The sequence below is a fragment of the Leucopleurus acutus genome (genome assembly GCF_964270905.1).
Source record: "Leucopleurus acutus genome assembly, chromosome: 14".
Classification (NCBI taxonomy): Eukaryota; Metazoa; Chordata; class Mammalia; order Artiodactyla; family Delphinidae; genus Leucopleurus; species Leucopleurus acutus.
Genome location: NC_139156.1, coordinates 30,709,413 through 30,723,197, shown reverse-complemented (window position 1 = coordinate 30,723,197; position 13,785 = coordinate 30,709,413). Strand labels below are relative to the sequence as shown.

Genomic DNA, 13,785 nt, shown 5'->3' with positions numbered 1-13,785 from the left:
CTCATGATTCCATTCCTTCATTGGTTATTTCTACTGTTGTTTTGTATTGTCTTGGAATGGGCTCTGAATTTGTATTGAGTGTTATTCACTGACAAAAATGCAAATGCTCCCTTTAGATTGGTCGTATACTCTCCTCAGCATCCCATCAGTAATAATCTGGAGGTCCCTGAGAATTGGAAGAAAACACCATTGTTTTTTTCATGCAACAAGGTTAAATTTACTGTAGGGAATATTATTGTAATAATGGATTTTTTTTCATCCTTTTAGGGTTTGAAAGTATTCTTGAAGGGCTGTTTGGACCTGCATTATTAAAAGATCTCAGTTTATTTAAAGGTATTCAGAATTTTTTTGGCATTTCAAATTCTTCCTGGTGACATAAATGATACCTTGGTGATTTAAGCCCCAGTCTCCTTCTCCTTTTTATTCACAGTTTTATGTGGGTTGAAGCTATATCCATTTAAGCATCTTTTTGTGTGTGGTTGATAATGCAGATATATGTATGAATAAGGTGTATTAACTAGTGAGCAATTATTGCAAATAAGGAATTTGTCTACTACTTAGTGAGGGGTGTTTTTGTTGTTAAAATAAATAATATTTTTGAAATTAGTTCTCATTTGTTTCCTGAAAAATCCTCTTTTGTAACTGTTAATTTGTTATTCCTACTATTTTTGCAGACTGTGAACCTGAAAGCATTTCCGATTGGACTTTTGATGAAAATTGTCTGTTCTGTTGCTTGAGAAGAGATAAAGTAAAGGTAACCAAGAAACTTGTGAAACTTGTCTAGTGTGGTATTTTATAGTTTTTATTTTTCCAAAATTTGGTTACTTTGTTGGAGGATTTGTAGGAGTACTGATTCCATATTTATTCATAAAGGATTTGATAGTAACTCAGTTTTGCAATTTAGACTGTTTCTAGTCTGTTGATTAGCCTATTGAGAAATCTGTATCCCATCATGCATTGTTCTGTTTATTTAGTTCACTAGGCAGAATAATGAACTAGGTCTCAAACTGTTGTGTTTATTTTAAATATGAAATGTATGGTAATTCACGTAATGGGAGTCATTCGTACAGTAACATGGATCTGGATCAAGTAGTTATTAATTCATGTAGATTTATGATGGACTGTGGTTTATGCTTTAGTATGTTTCTTCATAATATATGAGCATGGATGCTGTTTGTGTTCAGTTGTAAAAATTGGCTGTACCTTTGCATTTCTATTGTTTTATTGCTTTGTGTTAAACATAAAAAGAATTTTGGTTTAGAAACATTTCAGTTGTTGGAAACATTTATTAATAATGGTTTACTCTCTTGTGTTTCTTTTTATGGTATTTCTGTTCTCTGCTTTAAAGCTTTGGAAATATTTTTAATTCCTTCCTCTCCCCTGTACACTTCTAACTTCAAATCATTGACCAGGTTTTATCAGTTCTTCCATTCTTTTTCTTTCTACAGTCATCACCATAGTTCAGACCTTTAGCATTATTTCTGGACTGCTGAAATAACATGATTGGTCTCTTAGTTTTCTTCAGTGTGTGAAACACTGCTACATGGTTAAACCCCTCTCCTCCCTACCTCCTCCTGACCCTCACCCCTCAAACGGTGTGGAAATGTTACCCTGCACTCAGTCTCCAGTGACTTTACAGTTATCTTTGGGATTCATTAGCCTCATGCTCAGTGCCTCAGTACCCTCCACAGGTCAGTCCGCTTCTCTTTCTAATGCTACCCCACTAGTCTTCCATGCAAAACTGGTCTGATCGTTTGTATTAAACAACATTCTTTTACCATTTGAACTACAGCATTGCATACCCGTTGTTCTTTATAGCTTGAAATTCCCCTTGCTCTTACTCTTACCTTGACTCCCCTTTCTTATTAATGGTACACCTCTGCTCTTATTGCTGTTTCCACCCTTCACACTGTTGTAGTAAATATTATACCAATTATTTGTCAAGTAATATTCTGCCTTTTGTTGTTTATCCTTTTCTGTGTTTGAATCTTGTGTTCCTGACTACACTGTCAACCTCTGAAGACCATGAAACATGACATGCTTCTTTGTACCCCTGCATATGACCACTCTACCATTATTTACCATTGTGGAAAGTTGCTTTAAAATCAAAGCCAATATAAGAGCTTCTTAACATTCTTCTTTTGTGGCATCTTTTTCTTGCTTAAGTACATGAAAAAGTTTTTGCTGTGACTATCCAGGATGGTCTGTTTTTATTGAATTAATGAGTAAAGTGTTTTGAAATTTACTGTGGTTTGAAAAAGACGAGAAAATTAAGCAGCTACCAATGAAGTTAAAGTTCATCATTTTAAACTGTGTGTGTCTGTGTGTGTGTGCGTGCACACACATATGTGTTGTGACTGTCTATTGAACAAGTTATTTAATAGGCATTTTGGTAGCATAGAAGGAGCCAATGATTAATTACCTTTCTTTCAGAATTGGTTTGGGAGGAAAGCCTTTCTATGTTCAATAATTGAGTATGGTATAGTCTTGTAATATGATTGAGCTTTCCATTGCTATATGAGGATAAAATATTGCATGAATATTTTTAGAAGAAAACAGAAATAGCAACGCATGGAACCATGTAGCATTTAACCATGTAGCAGCTGTTCTTACTGTTCGTAGTTCTATAATTTTTAGTTAGTATTCTAATTAGGAAGAATATTTTCGTTTGAAAACCCACCTAGATCTGGGAAAGCTGGTTTTCTCCATTAGGCATTTCACTACCTGTCTTGGGCATTTATTTTTTTCAGAGACAGCCATGTCTATGGAAAATAGGAAGAGAGAGCCTAGAATATATAACTTGTCAAGTGTATAGCTTTAGTTGTGTTAGATTTAAAGTGATTTTGTTGAAACTCTTTGCAGGCACTTGGAGCATCTTATCTGAGAAGCACTAGAATCTGGAAATTAAATGTATCCATTGGGTTGAGGCTTGGCTGACTTAAGATTCCAAAAATAGAAGAAATATGTGGAGAGAATGGTAACAGCCAAGAGGTGGCAGCATAGAGCACAATATTGGAATCTTAAGTTGGGGTTGGCATGCCGAGATGTCTAGATAATGTTTGGAAAAGCTGTTAGAAATACTGGTCTGATATTTGGGAATGAGATGGAGGTTATGCATATTTTTTAGTTAATTGGATTTTCATTGGATGCTGTTTGTTACAATGGATAAAGTAAATACATTATTTATATTTACTTTTTAAAATATCTAGGTGAAAAATGAAGTTGCATCTTTGGAAAATATAACAAGTATTCAGCTAGAAATTAGTAAAACAATTGTTCATCTACACTTCAGCAGTTAGAAAATATATTTTGTAAGGGAAAGACAACTAACATTTTTTTTGAGCATATACTATGCGTCATTTACTTTTGTTTCCATTTAGTCTACACAACAATGCTATAAAGTTGGTTAAAGGCATCCTAGTTTTACAAATAAAGATATGGGAAGGGTCACAGAGACTAAGTTATGGGCAAAGTCACATAGCTGGGATTTGATCCATGTTTTTAGAATACATGCATTTTGATAACAAAACTAGAAACACGAACATGGAAAGTGATCAAGTAAGAATTAAGAAGCATTTGGGATTACTCAGTTGGAAAGGGGGAGAGAGTAAGAGTGTAAATGGGCATGGGTATATTTGAAATAGCCAGTCTCAGATGTGCTAGGAGTCACTGCCTGCCTGCCTGCCTGCCTGCCTTGCTTGGCTTTTACTTCCTTTCCTTCCTTTCCTGTTTGTTGGGCATGTAGTAGACATGCTAAAATATTTACTAAATGAGGAACTAAGAAGTCAGCATGCTTAATAAAGTTGGAGAATTATAATATTAATAGCTAACTGTTGTGAGTGCTTACATGTGCCAAGAATATATACAAAGGTCTCTGTGTATTATTCACTCATGAGGCTTTTTACTTTTTCTTAGCTTCTTTTTAAAATTATTTTAGACATATAAAACGGTTGCAAAAATAATAAAAATAATTCCTCTATACCCTTTACCCAGGTTTCCCAAATGTTAACATCTTATGTAACCACAGTACAGTTATAAAAAATCAAGAAATTAACATTGATACAGTACTATAATCTGCAAGCCTTTCAGAATTTACCAGTTACCCCAGTAATGTCATTTTTCTGGTCCAGGAGCCAATCTAGGATCCCACTTTGTATTTAGTTGTCATGTCTCCTTAGTCTCCTTTAGTCTGGAATAGTTCTCAGTTTTTCTTTGCCTTTCATAACATTGACAGTTTTGAAGAATGCTGGCAATTTGATTTGTAGAATGCCCCTCAATTTAAGTTTTTCTGATGATTCCTCATGATTGAATTCAGGTTATGCATTTTTGGCAAGAACTCTACAGAATTGATGTTGTGTCATCCTTAGTGCACCATATTGGGAAGCACATGGTGATGTTTACTTTGATCACTTGGTTAAGATGGTGTCTGCCAGTTTTCTCTACTGTAAGGTTTCTGGTTTTTTCCCTTTTGTGGAAATCGTGGAGACGTACTTTGAGATTTTGTAAGTATCTTTTTCTCATACTAGTTTCTCATCATACATTAATTTTAGCATCAACTGATGAATCTTGCCTGAAAAAATTACTACTATGGTGTTTACCAGATGATGACTTTCTATTTGTATTATTTCTTCAATCTCTATTAGCTGGAAACCTACTGTAAGGAAGAGGTTTCCCTTCTCTATTTATGTTTTTGTTTGTTTACCCATCAGTATGGACTTACATATTCTTATTTTGTTCTTTTGGTTATAATTTATTACAATCATTGTTTATTTAGTAGTTTGAATTGTTCTGGATTTGGCCATTGAGAGCCCATTCAGGTTGGCTCTTCATCTTTTTTTTTTTTTTTAAACATGTTTCTATCATTTCTTTACTTTTTGGCACCAAAAAATATTCCACAACTTATCTTTGCTTTCCCTGTCCCAACCCTGGATTTCTCCAAGGAATCCTAGATTCTTTTATTTAGAAAATTGTATAAGAAAGCAAGGTACTAGGTATACTCATTGGTACTAGAACATCACTGCTTCTAGGCCTCGTCAGTTGTCTGAGCTAGGAAGTATGTATGTTTACTTAAATATATGTATACATACATCTGTATTTCTTTCTATATCTGTTAGAAACAGTCTTGTGAGGCTTTTGTTAATTGTAGGATCGTGTTGATAGTATGAAGAGCTGATCCAGTAGTAGTGAGAGAGTATTGGAGAGATGGGAAGAATTAAAAATTACTTTCATTATTTCATATCCCTAAAAATGGACTAATTCTAAGCAATGAATCAGTCTGTAGTAATGGCTGTTCTTGTACATGGATAGAGTAGAGATAGCAATTATAAAGAGCATGGATGTTTTAGTAACTAAGGATAATGTAAGATGGGATGTTGTACAAAAATATAAAATGTTTATGCTCTTAAGTTTATTATAAGACTGTTAGTAAGTTAGTAGTATTTGACTAGCGTATTAGGAGAATGTTTTAAGAAGGTGGGACTTGAGCTGCATTTTTGAAGAATACATAGGTCTGGATAGGCAGACACAGGAGGGGCACATCTTGGGTGGGGCAGAGCATTTATTTTTGTAAGTAACCAGCGATAAGACTAGAGTCACATTATAGATCTCTTTCAGTGCCCATCTACCCTCAGGAATCATGTAACTAGATAGATTTCATTAGTCTGTCATGTGTTTACTGTGAACATTTCATAGTTTCCTCTGTTTTGTGAGTATACACTAATTAGAAGTTTAGATATATCCTTCTAACATTTTAATTTTTATTTCTATTTTAGCACATTGAAATTTATAGTAAGAGCAGATACTAAATCTAGTTATTATTTTCTCATTGTATTCTACAGCATGTATTTGTGTTGAATTATTAGTTTGGGCATATTCAGTGCTGCTAGATAATGACTTGTCTGTTATCTTGTCCCAGAGTACCACAACTCAGTAAGTATTCATAGTACCTATTATATAAAAGGAACTGTGGAAGAAAAATGTATCAATATAGTGCCTATCTATTAAGACTGAGAAAGAAGAAACAAATATGAGAAGTTTAAGGGTTATTTACTTGTGAGACTTAAATAGATACAGGGTAGAGTTAAATGGATACCACAAATTAGTACATGATTAACTGCTTGCTCAGTTAATTGTACAAATCTAAATTGCAATACCGAACCTTGTTGTGTTTCCAGAGGCCTTTTATAGATTATTTTAAAAGACACAGGAAAACCACTGGACACAGTGAATCAGTGCTCATCCAAGATTAAATATCAAAGAGGTTTTTTTGGGGGCGGGGGCAGTTAGTGTGTGTGTGTGTTTTGTGTTTTTTTAATATATACTCCCAATCTGTGGACTTTTTCCCCCTAAAACAAACATACAGACTTGGAGAAACCATTAATCGGAGATTAACTGTATACAATTTTATGCGGTTAGAGTTAACCAATATACTTATGATACTGATCATTTGGCAGATTTATTGAATGTCTGGTTCTGTGATAAACCAGAGAGTATACCAAAGAAGTAAAAAGTGGATCCCTCCTTGCTTATGGAATGTTGGTGAGACCATGGGTGGCTAATGGAATTAAAGGAGATCTAAATTAGGGAGACTTAAATCCTCCATCCTGCTTGCCCAGAGTCAGAGCTCTGATATTGAGAGTAAAATTCCCTCCTTCATTCTCGTATGTAATATTTGAAAAGGTAGTAGATAACACAAGAAAATATAAGTACGTAGCAGTTGAGAGGTGCAGCAGATGCCACTGGAATTTGCTTAATCAAGGAGATCAAATTCAACATGAACCTTAAAAGGATCTATGTTTTAGAACAGTTAATTTGATAGTTATTTTTAGGATGTAATGGAGAGAAAATTAGAAGAGATTCTTGTAATCATCCAGAAAATAAGCCTGAACTAGGGTCTTGGCTGTGCCAGATGCATAAGGAAGGGATGTATGTAGAAAATCTAGAATAAAGAATCGCTGAAACTTAATGATTACATAAATGTATAGATAAGGGAGAGTGAAATGATACTGATGTTAGGCTTTCTAAGCCAGGTTGACTTAGCATGGTGAATTAACAGAGGTCGAGAAGTAAGACGGGGAAAGGTGTAGTGCCCAATTTTTATGGTGAGGATAATGAGGTTATTTGCTGGAAGCAGTTTGCGATGAAAGTAAGCATTTAGTTGGAAGTGTCCAGGAGACAGAGTTGTGGAAATTGAGTTGAAAGAAGAGGTCTGAGCTGAATACATATTTGGAGTGTTCCTGAATACATACAGTGATTGGTTTATTTGAGCAGGTGAGATCTTTGGTGAGAGGTAAAGCGCAAAATAGTGAAAACTGAAGAAAACCTTCGTTTTAGAAAGTAGGAAGAAGAATCAGATTGAAAGGAAGGTAGAATCATAGAATAAATGGGTTGCCCATCTTGAATCAGACATCTTCCTGGCCCCATCCTGGGTGATAAGTAGGGCTATGGATTGTCACGTTTGTTGCTCTGATACGGACTTCTATGCCATTTCCTAAAATGGACCCTAAATGGGTTGAGGAAGTACCCCCAAACATACTCCATTGGGCTTTGAGAGAATAGCTTCTCAAGAACACTGGTTGTGGGAGCCAGACTATAAGTCTGACAGGGTTAATGAATAAGTGAGTGGTGTGGGAGTTAAGAAACGGATATAGACTACTAGTTTGAAAAGTTGTCAGTGTCAGGGATGATGAAGGAAACAGGACCATAGAAGGAATGGGCAGTTGGTTTAAGTAAAGATATTTTGGAGAGGAGGGGGAAACACATAATATTTATACTCTTGAAAGAAAAGAAACTGGAGGAGAGGAAGAAATTAGTTATTAAAAGGAGGGAACAGTTGAAGAAGGCAAGAACCAACAAGAAATTAGTTACTGAATGGTGATGAGAGATTCTTATTGAAGTTAGAATATAGTCAGTGTAACTGTAGGTGTTAACAGTTGGCAGGAATTCAGCGAGGCAAGAATGCCTACGTATAAGAATCCTGGCTAATTGACTTGCTCACACTGAGGGCAAAGAACAGTGAGGAACTCTCAACTATGATGGCAGTGTTTTAAAAAAATAACAAGGGGGAATAGGCTATAGTAACTTTATTCCTCTCACTTGAATTGCTACTTGGAGTTTTCTGCTTGTACCAGCAACAAAAAAAAGATAGTTTCAAGAAAATCAATAAGATTGTGTTGCCCAGCAATGCATTTTTGAAACCATTTTTTGGTTATTATTTTTTATTTTTTTTCTAATTGAGGTATAATTGAAACATAACTTACTAGTTTCAGGTGTACAACATAATGGTCAGTATTTGTGTATGTTGCAAAATGATCATCACAGTAAGTCTAGTTAACATCCATCACCACACATAGTTATAGTTTTTTTTCCTTGTGATAAGAACTTTAAGATTTACTCTTAGCAACTTTCAAATATATAATACAGTATTTTTTTTTTTTACAAATTTATTTATTTTATTTATTTATTTTTGGCTGCGCTGGGGCTTCGTTGCTACACGTGGGCTTTCTCTAGTTGCCGTGAGCAGGGGCTGCTCTCTTCGTTGCGGTGCGTGGGCTTCTCATGGCGGTGGCTTCTCTTGTTGCGAAGCGCGGGCTCAGTAGTTGTGGCACATGGGCTTAGTTGCTCCACGGCATGTGGGATCTTCCCAGACCAGGGCTCGAACCCGTGTCCCCTGCATTGGCAGGAGGATTCTTAACCACTCTGCCACCAGGGAAGTCCCTTTAATACAGTATTATTAACTACAATCACCATGCTGCACATTACATCCCTAAAACTTACTGATTTTGCAACTGGAAGTTTGTACTTTTTGACTACCCTCACCCATTTTGCACCCTCCCACCACCACCAGTCTGTTCTCTATGAGTTCAGGTGTTTTGTTTTGTTTTTAGATTCCACATAAAAGTGAGATCATACAATATTTGTCTTTGTCTGACTTATTTAGTATAATGCCCTAAAGGTGTATCCATGTTGTCACAAATGGCAAGATTTCCATAAAAAGCTTAGTATTATTCCTGTGTGTGTGTGTGTGTGTGGGTGTGTGTGTGTGTGTGTATAAATAGTAGGACTGACCACATTTTCTTTATCCATTCATATATCTACGGACACTTAGGTTACTTCCATATCTTGGCTATTGTAATTCATGCTGCAGTGAACATCTTTTTGAGTTGGTGTTTTTGTTTCCTTTGGATAAATACCCAGAAGTAGAATTGCTGGATCATATGGTAGTTCTCTTTTCTGGGGGACCACCAAACGTTTTCCACATCAGTTGCACCATTTATTTTACATTCCCACCAACAGTGCGTAAGGATTTCAGTTTATCCACATCCTTGCCAACATTTGTTATTTTTTGCTTATTTTTTATTTTTACATAGCCATCTAATGGATGGAAGATGGTATCTCATTATGGTTTTAATTTGCATTCCCTAATAATTTGTGATGTTGAGCATCTTTTCATGTGTTTGTTGGTTGTTTATCATCTTTGGAGAAATGTCTTGTCAAGTACCTTCCCCATTTTTTTTTTTTTTTTTTTTTTTGCCATACGCGGGCCTCTCACTGTTGTGGCCTCTCCCGTTGCGGAGCACAGGCTCCGGACGCGCAGGCTCAGCGGCCATGGCTCACAGGCCCAGCCGCTCCGCGGCATGTGGGATCTTCCGGGACCGGGGCATGAACCCGTGTCCCCTGCATCAGCAGGCGGACTCTCAACCACTGCGCCACCAGGGAAGCCCACCTTCCCCATTTTTAAATCAAGTTTTGTTGTTGTTAAGTTGTAGGAGTTCTTTGTGAATATTCAGCCCCTATCAAATACATGATTTGCAAATATTTTCTCCCAGTTTGTAGGTTGCCTTTTCACTCTGTTGATTATGTCATTTGATAAACAGAAGTTTTTAAAATTTTGATGTAAACCAGTTTATCTGTTTTTACTTTTGCTGCCTGTTTTTTTGGTGTTATATCCAAAAAATCATTGCCAAATCCAATGTTATGAAGCTTTTCCCACTATGTTTTCTTCAAAGGGTTTTATAGTTTTAGGTCTTTATCCATTTTGAGTTTATTTTTGTATATGTTATAAGGTAAGGATCCAACTTTATGCTTTTTACATGTGGTTATCCAGTTTTCCCAACACCATTGGTCTTTTCCCCCGTTGAATGGTCTTGGCACCCTTGTCAAAAATCATTTGGCCATATATGTGAGGGTTTATTTCTGGACTCTCTATTCTATTCCATTATTCTATGTGTCTGTCTTTATGTCAGTACCATATTGGTTTTTTAAAATTTATCTTTAATTGACATAACTGGTTTATAACATTATATGTTTTATGTGTGCACATTGTATTTCTACTTTATATATACACTACAGCATGCTCACCACCAAAAATCACCATACAGTTGATACCCTTTATCTCCCCCCCCACCACCGTTCTTAGTATCTATGTGTTTGGTTTGTTTTGTTCATTATTTTGTTCTTTTGGTTTTGCTTGTTATATTCCACACATGATATTTTTCTTTCTCCATCTGACTTATTTTACTTAGCTTAATACCCTCAGGTTTTATCCATGTTGTCACAGATGGCAAGATTTCATCTTTTTATGGCTGAATAATATTCCATTATATATATATATATCACATCTTCTTTATCCATTCATTGATGTGGAGAAAAGGGAACCCTTATACACAGTTGGTGGGAATGTAAATTGGTACAGCCACTATGGAAAACAGTGTGGAGATTCCTCAAAAAAATTAAGAGGGGCTTCCCTGGTGGTGCAGTGGTTGAGAGTCTGCCTGCCGATGCAGGGGACATGGGTTCGTGCCCCGGTCCGGGAAGATCCCACATGCCGCAGAGTGGCTAGGCCCGTGAGCCATGGCCGCTGAGCCTGCGCATCCGGAGCCTGTGTTCTGCAACGGGAGAGGCCACAACGGTGAGAGGCCCGCGTACCGCAAAAAAAAAAAAAAAAAATTAAGAACAGAACTACCATATGATCCAGCTGTCCCACTTTGGGTATTTATCCAAAGATTACAAAAACTAATTGGAAAAGATCTATGCACCCCATGTTCATTGCAACATTATTTACAATTGCCAAGATATGTAAACAACCGAGTACCATATTGTTTTGATTACTGTAGCTTTGTAATAAGTTTTAAAATTAGAAAGTGTGGTACCTCCAACTTTTTTCTCTTTTTCAAAGTTGTTTTGGCTATTTGGAGTCCCTTGAGATTCCATATGAATATTAGAATGGATTTTTGTATTTCTGCAAAAAACAGCATTGGAATTTTGATGGGGGGTACATTAAATGTGTAAATGATTTGGGGCAGTATTGACATCTTAACAATATTAAATCTTTGCCCTTTTATTTCTTAGATTTATTTTTTCTTTTAAAAGATTTCTTCAATTCCTTGTTTCTGAATTTAAAATGAACAACTGTATACTTCACACTTATTTTGTCAAAAGGCACCAGCCACTGTGGTTGAAATAAAGGTACTGTGAATAATTAAAAGTTTAGCCACAGATGCTATTTTCAAGAAATCTGTAGTCTAGTGGAGGAGGTAAGAAATATTTATATATAAATAAATACAATACAGGTTATATAAAACTAGTTCTGTGAGAGCAGCATATATAAAGTGCTATAGGAGTTTAGAAAAAGGCAGGATTACCCTCAGCTAGGCTTTGTAATACTGTTACCTCCAATGTGAAGTTGGATATCCTTGTGTTTATAGTGGTCTTGAGCACCTAGGAAACCCACAGTCATTACTGAGAGCAGATTAGAAATTCAGGAAGTCTTCTGATTGAAATTGGGTTGTGGATGATAATTGGAATAGTATAAACTTTTAATTTCCAACTAGTGGAAGGATATAAGAAACACTTGTTATTGACTGCGGCGGCTTGCATTTGTCTTTTAATGTTTTAAAAACCATACATGTGTAATGGAAGGAAAACTATAACAGTAAGTGCTGATTATAGATACTGTTACATTAAGTATAATGGTAATAATAATCATTTGGTACTTGCACTTTAGGCTTAATTTCCAAGTACAGTAATAACAATTATATATACTGGTAAGAGTCATTCGTGGTAAGTTTGTTGTACATTTTTAATACCTTATTTAACTCTTGATATGTATTCAGGCTTCAAACTTTGTTGTTTTCCTATTCTTTAACCTGTTGGTCTGCTTAACAAAATTGAAGGTAACATTGACATACAGTAAATATTGTATTAAGCACAACAATTCATACTTGGTTAATGTAAAAAGTAATAATTTACACGAAGTAAGAACGTTTCTTTTTAGGTAACTGACCTTAAAGAGTATAAGCATTTAACATGGTGGAGCCATTTTCCCTAAGACTTGCTGGCATTTAAAATAATAAGACATAGGAGAGTGGTATTTAAATCAATGAGTTGCATCTTGTCAGCTCTTTTTAGCTCATTGCTTGAAATGTCAGTAAGCCATGGGTAGCGGACATGACTATAGCTATAGGCCCATGTTCTACTCACATAGGCCTTTCTAACATAATTATTACAAAACCTGCATGCATACATATGCTTCTAATTCCCAGATTTTCTATACTATATGGTGTGAATTTTTTAAAAATACCATTTAAATTTGGAGAATCCCAGTACAGCGTGGGAATGGTCTTGAATTCAGACAGGAACAGCTCTAAAATGTCACCCCTTCAGTTTTGTATCACACTTCTTAAATATAGGCCATCTTACCTTTCCCAGGTGAAACTTATTTTTTCTTTTATTTCCTTTCTTGAGGTGTTATCTCTTAAAAAGAAAATCTGCAGCTATGTAAGTGACCTTCCCCATTCTTATCCCCCCAACCCAAACTCAAAGGTGATAAACTTTAGAGTTACAAAAGAAACTTTAAGAAATGTTAATCTTTATTTTTTGTTTAAAGTTTAACTTTATTAACTGTTTATTGCCCTGAGAACTAACTACCATGCCGATATAATTTTGTTGCTTCATTTATTCAGTAATGTCCTTGCTATTTTCAGGGATCAGTAGAGCTACTTTTGTATAGTTCTTAGAGAAATTTAATAATTCTATCAGGGGTCAGAAAGCTGTGACCTATTTCCAAATCCAGCCCACAGTCTGTTTTTGTAATGCCTGCAAGCTTAAAGAGGTGGTTTTGGAGGGGGAAAAAAGAGATGTTACTGTATGTGGCCTGCAAAGCCTAAAATATTTACTATCTGGCCCTTGACAGAAAATGTTTTATTCTGTTTTGAATATCTTCATCAGGTTGTTGAGATTAAGAGAATGCTGAAAGTTTTTAACTTCCATATCCTACTTACTATTCTCTTTGTTATTCTTCCTCTAACTGTGTATCAGAGCAACAACACAAGCAAATATAATTTAATGGCAGAACAGCTAGGATTATAGAGAAGAGGGTGGGAGAAGAACAAGGGAGATTTGGCTTGTAGAAGAAAAGTAAGATTCAGCATTTGTCCAACCTACTTTTTTAAACTTTTAACTTTCAAATAATTTCACATTTATAAAAAAGTTAAAAGAATAGCACAGAAATTTTCATGTGCCAATCACCATTTAACATTTTGCCACATTTGCCTTATTAATTCATTCTCATTCTTTCTCTGTCATAGATACTACATGTAACACACACACACATTTTCCTGAACCACATGAGAATAAGTTATGGGCATCATACCCTTCATACCTCTTTACTCTTAAATATTTTCATGTTTATTTCTCTGTTTCCTAAGAATAAGGATATCCACTTACTTAACTACACAGTACAGTTACCAAAAATCAGGAAAGTTACTTTGATATATATCTAATCTA

General features: G+C 35.5%; 1 protein-coding gene across 3 annotated transcripts in view; it reads left to right on the top strand.

The window, feature by feature from the left end:
• Positions 1 to 13,785, top strand: part of LCOR (ligand dependent nuclear receptor corepressor) — a 126,457-nt gene that overhangs the window by 62,152 nt on the left and 50,520 nt on the right. For all 3 annotated transcript variants that reach the window (XM_082854529.1, XM_082854530.1, XM_082854531.1), the window contains exons 3-4: positions 268 to 333; positions 675 to 754. The gene's annotated coding sequence lies outside the window, so the exon portion shown is untranslated. The remainder of the gene's footprint in view (positions 1 to 267; positions 334 to 674; positions 755 to 13,785) is intronic.